Source organism: Bactrocera tryoni, unplaced genomic scaffold, assembly GCF_016617805.1.
Source record: "Bactrocera tryoni isolate S06 unplaced genomic scaffold, CSIRO_BtryS06_freeze2 scaffold_64, whole genome shotgun sequence".
Classification (NCBI taxonomy): Eukaryota; Metazoa; Arthropoda; class Insecta; order Diptera; family Tephritidae; genus Bactrocera; species Bactrocera tryoni.
In genome coordinates, this window is record NW_024396310.1 from 694,647 (window position 1) to 704,552 (window position 9,906).

Sequence of the window (9,906 nt, forward strand, 5' to 3'; positions counted from 1 at the left end):
TCAGCATCATATTTACACTTTCGCGACCACATTTTAAGTTATTCTAGACTTGAACAAAACATCTGAAAAAAAAGAGTATTCTCACAATGACTTTTACAAAAGCAAACTTTATACGAAAAAAAGGTATTTTCTTTTCGTTTTTGTTCATAAATAATCATAAAATCATAAAATGAACTTTAGGATAAAGAACAAACATTTTTTTGTAGAGTCGTGTTATAGCCTCAGTTTTTGTTCTCGCACAAGACAATTGTTTGGCTATTTCAGAATCTACGTATAACGTACGAAGAAGAGGTGCAGTACAATCCATTACATTATAACTAGAGTGGTGTTTTACAGTGTGGAATGCCAGAGTTCCTTCTGCAGCCCAGACTTTAAGTGCCGTTGGAGATGATTTTGTTAACATGAAAGTATCCAAGGATTACGATGTTGAAGAGGTTCTCACGTTTTTTTGTGTTTCTCTGAGTTGACGTGTTTTCTTAAATCATAAACTCCTAAAACAATTGAAACATTCCAACTATCAGCTGGCAAATTTCATTTATCATGCGTAATGCATCATTTAAAATTCAAATTATTACGGTTCATAGAAAAAAGATTGAGAAGACAGAAAAACGTGCATTCAATCAACTACAATACAAGCTAGAAAAAAATCTAATAAAGTTTTGAGACACATTCAAGAATTTATATAAATCAACAATACTTTTTTTCATGTCATACTGTATACGGCATGAAAAACAAGTATTATTGATCTTAGAGAAGGAATTAGAAAGGGCACCCACCGCCATGAGCAAAAGAAAGGGAACAAGAACAAACTTCACACTTCACTTCTTGCTCGGTTTGGCCTGTATAAAGCAAGGAATTGTTTTTGCAAAGCGGACGTTAAAGCATAATTGCCTTTTTCTTTTCCTTTTTGCTTCAGTTGCCATTGATAACTGCAAGTACTCCAAATATTATCTATAAAATGAATTTAATTTTCGAAATAATTTCATTTCACATCATATTTATAACCTTACAAGTCTTGGTCTGTACACTTACCGATAGCTTGGGAACGTCGATGAATTCCAAAAGTTTGAAAACTGGAGCTTGCAATATAATTACATTCACATCCGTTTTCGTTCGACAAGTATGTAAATTAAACGAAAACACGATTGATTTGAAAGAATTATGAACGTAGTTGACAATGGTGGTGGCTGTGAATAACAGTATCGAAAGTTTCGATAACGATCGATGTATAATGGTAACCCTACCATAGACTGAAGCCGGTTTTCTGTTTCACTCACACAATAAGAGTTCTCTCACTCCGTTCATAGTTTTCGGCCATCATTATTGTATCAAGTGCGGTAGTAACGTTTAAAATTATCATATTGCTATCTCAGTGTAACTCTCATATTAACTATTAATTGTTACTATTTCATTCATAATAATAAAATTGATAATTTTAAGAGTATTTAGCACGATTAGTTCAGTTAATCAAATTTTAGTTAGACAAGTGATTCACATAGCCTTAAAAGTACTCAACACGTGTCACGAGCTCCACCCAACAACGGCTTTTGTGCTGTAAGTATACTTCTATAATATAAAAATGAGTCGCAAAATCTGATGGTAAGCGCATAACTCAACAAAGTCTGGACCAATTTGGCCAATTCTTTTTTTACTGTTCGCTGAGGTTCAAAGATTCAAAATTCGAATAATTACCGGGAAACCCCTAAAAAGAGCCCTTTTCTTTTTCCCATACAAACGAATGAATGTTTGTTTGTTAGTAACGCTAATGCTCGAGAACGGCGAACGGAGAACGTTATGTGTGTTTCACACAAAGTGATCAATTACAGATTAAAATTTGTTACGATGCCATGAAAAGATCGAGCTAATATCGCTCGGCGTTATTTTTGTCGTCAACATACATTGGCAGCCCAGGGCACATGACCGAGTACTCCCATGATGCGATGGCATAGGAGTGGAATTATGGATCGCGGTCAATCAGCAAGCGATCGTCATGATGTCACAGCACGACTTTTCAAACAACAGTTACGTTGTTTCATAGACTTTACCTTGAAGCAACGTATATGTGGTGCTGTTAGATGCTAGATGCACTCTGTTGAGTGGCAAAAGAGAGGTTTGCCGCACGCACACATTCTTCTTCGGATGGTGGTTACATCAGATCAAATTGATGAAATCATTTCTGTGGAAATTCACGATCCAGAGAAAGATCCAGTATTATACGAAGTGATGAAAACCAATATGGTTCATAGACCTTGCAGACACCACAATCTCACTTCAGTTTGTATGTCTGACAATAAATGCACGAATCACTATCCACGTACTTTTTTCGGAAACACAAACTGAAATGATGGATGTCCACTCTATCGGCGTCGCTCATCAGACGACAATGGCAAAACATTCACCATTCAATTTAGAGGAGTGAATATCGAAGTTGACAACACATGGATCGTACTATATTCACCATTATTGTCTAATTCACATTCAAAAATCATATCAATGTTGAGTATTGTAGTTTGGTGAAATCAATAAATTACGTTTGTAAGTACGTCATCAACGGAAGCAGCATGGCGGTTATTGGTCTTGAACGAAACGGTCAATACGTGAACTGCAATAAAGCGCGTAGGTGGATATTTACTTTTGCAATTCATGAACATTTTCCGACCGTTGTGCATCTTGCATTTCATTTGGAGATGGCCAAAGAGTGTATTTCAACCCAGAGAATACAGTACAGCCAGTGGAAATACCGTCAGCAACGAAATTAACATTGACTAGTTTTTTCTCAACTTTCGTCAGTGATCCATTTGCGAGAACATTGCTCTATTCAGAAATACCTTGAGATTATATGTACATGGAACGCATCGTCGAAGAAATAGTTACGCAGAAAGCTAGGCCAACCAGTAGATTGACATCCAGGTGTTTTATCAACTAATGCATTAGGACAAATTTACACAATCCACTCGAAAAACGACGATTGTTTCTACCTTCGGTTGCTATTGATTAATGTACGTGGTTGAACTTCATTTGAGTCATTGCTTACTGTGAATGGTACTATGTGTGCAAGTTTTGGAGAAGTAAGCCAGCAATTATTACAATTACTGGAACATGTTAATCACTGGAATCGAATGATTAACGCTGCCATAGCTACTTCACATGCCACTGAAGTTCGCACAATTTTCGCAATGATCAATCTTAGGACACGAACAAAAATGACATTGCCGAAGACATTTTACATCGTATCCACTAAGTGTTGGAAATGGGAAAATTCTGGTTGATACTTCCAGTGGCTTGATATCAATTCACCTGCCTTTTGTCAATTCACATCAACGAAAGATGAACTCATCACGAATGTTTATCCGAACGTTGGCCAAAAATACCAATGTTAATGACTTAATTTGGAAGATTCAAAGTGAAATTCCGGGAGACTTGCGCTCATACAAATCGATCGATCATTTTGACAATGAAAACGACGCAGTGAATTATCCAGTGGAGTTTCTGAATTCTTTGGAGAGGCTTACTATGCGGCCGCATCATTTGCGTCTCAAAGTTGGGTCTGTCATTATTATGTTTCGCAATCTTCATGCGCCGAAACTGTGTAATGGAACCGACTGATTGTGACGCAGCTATCGAATACTAGGTGGCAGAAGGCTCTATTCTAAGGAATTTCTTTGAGTTCCAACGATTAAACATTTCAGTTCAAACGTATTCCGTTTCCAGGGAAAATTGAATTTGAGATGGCAATCAACAGGACACAAGGATAGTCGCATAGTGTGTGGCACAGATGTGGAAATGCTATGTTTTTCACACGGCCTGCTATACGTGGCGTATTATAAGTTCGAAACCCATCTTCTCTATACATTTACGCACCGGAACAGAAACCAAAAAATGTTGTTTATCAAGTTGCGCTACTTTGAAAAAAATCTAGAAAAATCGCAAATAAATGATTTAAACATAATTTCACGCAAAACAACACCTGCGGGTCAGCTAGTATTTTAAAATAAAAAATATCAAAAATGGTTAGTAGAGAAAAAAATCAAAATACGCCTGGAGGAGCAACAAGCTCAAAAATAATGAGGAATTGATCTCCGATCAATTAAAGCTAAAAAAACAATTGCACCTACTCCACATTCGAGAGTAGAGCTGCCACAAGAAGACAGTCAGAAGCCAAGTTCAGGCATCCACCTCGAGGTGCCCGCATGTGACACAGAAACCTTTTACGGAGGTTATGAAGAATCGTCGTCCTTCCGGGACTTGTTCACGGCCGTGTATATAAACCATTCTCAATTATTACAAGCTCAAAAATTGGAGCACCACAGATACAACTCTCTTAATGACGACAATTTCAATTTGGCTTGGGAAGCTCTAAGAGCTAGACAAGAAGATGAAAGAATACTGTTCGGTAAGCAAGTAACAACAATATTTAACTCGCCTAAAATTAAGAATGATGACAGGAGATATCTTGGCTTGCCCTCGTTCACTGCCGGTCCCATTTTCTGTGCTTCCTTGTTCAGCCTGGAGAAAGCAGAACTAACGGCGCGGGTGTTGAGGCCGATATCAATATCATCGGCATACGCCAGCAGGAGTACACTCTTATAGAAGATGGTACCTTCTCTATTTAGTTCTGCTGCTCGAACTATTTTCTCTAGAAGCAGGTTGAAGAAGTCGCACGATAGGGAGTCGCCTTGTCTGAAACCTCGTTTGCTATCGAACGGCTCGGAGAGGTCCTTCCCGATCCTGACGGAGCTTTTCGTGTTGCTCAACGTCAGTTTACACAGCCATATTAGTTTTGCGGGGATACCAAATTCAGACATCACGGCATAAAGGCAGCTCCTTTTCGTGCTGTTGAAAGCAGCTTTGAAATCGACGAGGAGGTGGTGTGTGTTGGTTCTCCTTTCACGGGTCATTTCTAAGATTTGGCGCATGGTGAATATCTGGTCAGTTGTTGATTTGCCAAGTCTAAAGCTACACTGATAAGGTCCAATCAGTTTGTTGACGGTGGGCTTTAATCTCGATAGAACCTTATATGCGATGTTGAGTAGGCGAATCCCACGGTAGTTGGCGCAGATTGTGGGGTCTCCTTTTTTATGGATTGGGCAGAGCATCCTTAAATTCCAATCGTTGGGCATGCTTTCGTCCGACCATATTTTACAAAGAAGCTGATGCATGCTCCCTATCAGCTCTTCGCCGCCGTGTTTGAATAGCTCGGCCGGCAATCCATCGGCCCCCGCCGCTTTCTTGTTCTTCAGGCGGGTAATTGCTATTCGAACTTCTTCATGGTCGGGCAATGGAATGTCTGCTCCATCGTCATTGATTGGGGAATCGGGTTCGCCTTTTCCTGGTGTTGTACGTTCACTGCCATTCAGAAGGCTGGGAAGTGTTCCCTCTATAATTAAAGTATGCCCTGGGCATCGCTGACTTGATCACCTTAGGGGGTTCTACAAGAGTGTGCTTCGGTCTTGAAACCTTCTGTAAGCCGCCGCATTTTTTCATAGAATTTTCGAGCATTACCCCTGTCGGCCAACTTATCAAGCTCTTCATACTCACGCATTTCGTCCTCTTTTTTTTCTGTCTGCAAATGCGTCTCGCTTCCCTCTTCAACTCTCGGTATCTATCCCACCCCGCACGTGTTATGGTCGATCGTAACGTTGCGAGGTAGGCAGCCTGTTTTCTCTCCGCTGCGACACGGCACTCCTCGTCGCACCAGCTGTTCTTTTGCATTCTCCGAAAACCAATGGTTTCGGTTGCAGCTGTACGTAAGAAGTTTGAAATGCCGTCCCACAGTTCCCTTATACCGAGTTGTTGACGAGTGCTCTCAGAGAGCAGGAGTGCGAGCCGAATAGCAAATCGTTCGGCTGTCTGTTGTGAATGCAGCTTCTTGACGTTGAACCTTCCTTGTGTTTGTTGACGTGCGTTTTTTGCTGCACAGAGGCGGGTGCGAATCTTAGCTGCAACAAGATAGGGGTCCGAGTCGATGTTAGGACCTCGGAGTGTACGCACGTCTAGAACACTGGAGACGTGTCTTCCGTCTATCACAACATGATCGGTCTGGTTGGTGGCTTTTCGATCCGGAGACAGCCAGGTAGCTTGATGTATCTTCTTGTGCTGGAATCTAGTACCACAGATAACCATATTTCGGGCCCCAGCGAAGTCGATCAGCCTCAACCCATTTGGGGATGTTTCGTCGTGGAGGCTGAATTTACCGACCGTATTGCCAAATATACCTTCTTTGCCCACCCTGGCGTTAAAGTCGCCAAGCACGATTTTGACATCGTGGCGGGGGCAGCTCTCATAAGCGCGTTCCAAGCGCTCATAGAAGACATCTTTGGTCACATCGTCCTTCTATTCGGTCGGGGCGTGGGCGCAAATCAGCGATATGTTGAAGAACATCGCTTTGATGCGGATTGTGGCTAGACATTCATCTACCGGAGTGAATGATAGTACTCGGCGACGAAGTCTCTCTCCCACCACGAATCCAACACCAAACTTGTGGCTCCTTTATATGGCCACTGTAGTAAATGTCACAAGGACGTACTCGCCTCTGTCCTTGTCCCGTCCATCGCATTTCTTGGACGGCGGTGATGTCAGCCTTTATTTTCAACAAGCTGGGCAGCGGCACCTTCCCAATTAAGGGTCCGGACATTCCAGGTGCATGCCCTTAAATCGTGGTCGTTATTTAATTTGCCATGGTCGTCATCAAAAGGGGGGTCTCTCATTCAACACTGGTTGTTATTTTTCATTCATCCTGAACCCAGCGCTCAATCCTATGTAGGGGATGTTTCGCCTTCAAAGTTCAAGCGGATGTTCTTAGGCTACCCAGAGGATACTCGGTCAAAATAATCGTTTCTGGCCACTCCCAAGTAAATGCCGATCAGAGAACTTTTCTCACTTGGGTGAACTTCTACACATGACTCTCTCCAGCTTATCTTATGCGGGCGTAAATTGAAAAGTTTAATTGCCCACAATTTTCTCACAATAAATGTGCCTGTGGTGTATAGCTCAATATTTTTAAAAAAATTTGCAAATATTTTATTCGTTATTCTTCTGCAATGGATAGCGTGTGACCAGCGGCAACACAAACTCTGTTATTGTGCGCGTGCAAGGTCGTCGCGACATCGTTTGTTTAGCAAGTCCATGGCGATGGATTTGAAAGTAAGTGTGCAGAAACTGCGTCTTATTGATCTCAAATTCATTGTAAATTATATTAATGTTCACGTAACCAGCTAAATATTCCACATCTGGCGACAGAACGTTGAGCGAGGCACAAACACAAATCAAAATTTTCAAAAAGTCAATTTTTCTTATTTTATTTTCTTAATGTACGTATGTTTAAGAATACACACAGAAATTCCATATCGTTCCGGTGAATGTTTTTGAAGTTACGCACAATTTTGAAAAAGCGTTTCAGATGGCCAGTAATTCCAGACTTTAAACGTGTTATATTCAAAATGGAGTTTTCAAAGTCGGTAACCAACATTACGCGAAAACGGGTAAGCCGATTAGTCTCAAATTTTCACACGACCTTCTTAAATATATTGTTTGGAACTCATATAAATTTTAAATCAATAAATATATATATATATATATATATATTTTTATAAACAATTATTCCGAAAATTTTAGTCAAAAATTATAAACGGCCTCTTAGTCAAAAAATTTTAACTCGCTTATTTCTCCAAATAATTACTTTAACGAAATCTGTTTTCTTTTGTTTTAATTTCTGAGAATTCAGCTTTGGTCACAGCAAATCGCCTTTTTGAGAGGAGCTCCCGGGGAGATTAGCTGTTGTTGCTTTCCAAATAAATACATACTTTTACTAATATTAAACCTTAAAATACAGTTAAAAGATACCATAAACGCAGTTGAAGATTACCCGCCCGACAGATAGTTTTAAAAGTATTAGCATTAATTTTTCAAGAACTCATAATAGAAGTCAATCAAGACGAACAAAGCCTACAACTCTATAACAGAGCCCATCTTAATGCACAAGAAAAGAAATTACAATTAGCTGAGTGATTCTACTTCCCAGGAATTACTAAAAATTAAAACTAAAACTGAAAGATTAGCAAAGATTTGTCAGGTATGAAAAAGCGAAAATATGACAGACATCCTTGGAAAACCCGAATATCCAGGGAAAATCTTATTAGACAGAGAAGGAACCAGTTTTTACTCCAATGGATATGTTTTCAAAGAAGTATGGCCGCCGGCGTATAAACCGCTCGAAACCGTAATTTTTTCTGGATGCAATAGTGTCTCATGGAGTACGTGTAGATTTCTGCCTGAACGTACCAAATTTTGTCGAAATCGGTCAGTCGGGTCCCGAAATATGGGATTTCACCAAAAAGTGGGCAGTGCCACGTCCATTGTCCAATTTTCACAACAGCTCCCACAAAGCTTTTTAATACCATCCCAGCGGCAAATTTTTACATCTCCGACGCATTTAGTTATTGATTTATCGCGCTTTTAGTAGTTTTGAAGAGTACCGTTATATGGATGAATCGATTTCATAATTTTTCAGGCTGTAAAACTTTTTATAAGATTTCTATTCAGAAAATTTGGTTATTGTAGCTTAAGTGGTTTAGGAGATATAAACATATATTAAACTTGTTAGAGGGCGGGGCCACGAATATGCCATTGTCTTGTACTAGGGAACCAAGGTACGAAGATTCATTGATATATCTCATTTTTTACTCTTTTGCGTGAAATTAAGTATCTTAAAATGAAAAAAATTAAATGTACTATATTTTGTGTTTAAATCATTTATTTGCGATTTTTCTAGATTTTTTTCAATGTAGCGCAACTTAATAAACAACATTTTTTGGTTTCTATTCCAGTGCGTAAATGTATAGAGAAGATGGGTTTCGAACTTATAAATACGCCACGTATAGCACGCCGTGTGAAAAACATAGCATTTCCACATTTGTGCCACACACAATGCGACTATCCTTGTGTCCTGTTGATTGCCATCTCAAATTCAATTTTCACTGGAAACGGAAGAAGTTTGAACTGAAATGTTAAATCGTTGGAACTCAAAGAAATTCCTTAGAATCGAGCCTTCTGCCACCTAGTATTCGATAGCTGCGTCACAATCAGTCGGTTCCTTTACACAGTTTCGGCGCATGAAGATTGCGAAACATAATAATGACAGATCCAACTTTGAGACGCAAATGATGCGGTCGCATAGTAAGTCTCTCCAAAGAATTTAGAAACTCCATTGGATAATTCACTGCGTCGTTTTCATTGTCAAAATGATCGATCGATTTGTATGAGCGCAAGTCTCCCGGAATTTCACTTTGAATCTTCCAAATTGGCTAGATGAGTTAGCTCTCCCCTCTATACATCCGACACTGAACAACCACACCACAACACACTACACTAACGCGATCCACAAATAAAGACACCACACATGCGGACATTCCACATGAAGACACCACACACTACTACACACGAATATATCACACATGCTGACATCACACCACAACTCTACATTATCAAACCATTAAAAGCGACCGCTCCAGAGGACGATCTCCCATTTTTTTACATCGATCTCGCACCGAACGTGTCTTCGCAGCGTCAGTTTTCCGTACGTATCCGTATTATTGCACACATCGTTATCTGTTTTGGCAGTAGTGACTAAACCAAAATCTAAATTGTGCCTTTTTTACTTAAATGAAATAAAAACCCCAAATTGTGTTTTTTATAACTAAATCAAACAAAATAAAACCGAATTGTGTCTTTTGCTTCATATTTTCGGTGAAACAACCAGTGCCGAGTTCTAAGGTGAGTGGCTAAATCGAAGTAAGTAACCATTGGTCCTTCGAGCCATAGTGAAAGGCACTATGGAAAAAAAAAAAATAATAAATAAAAAAAAAAATTGTACTGCGTGACAAATAAGTGCATATTTTTAACATACGC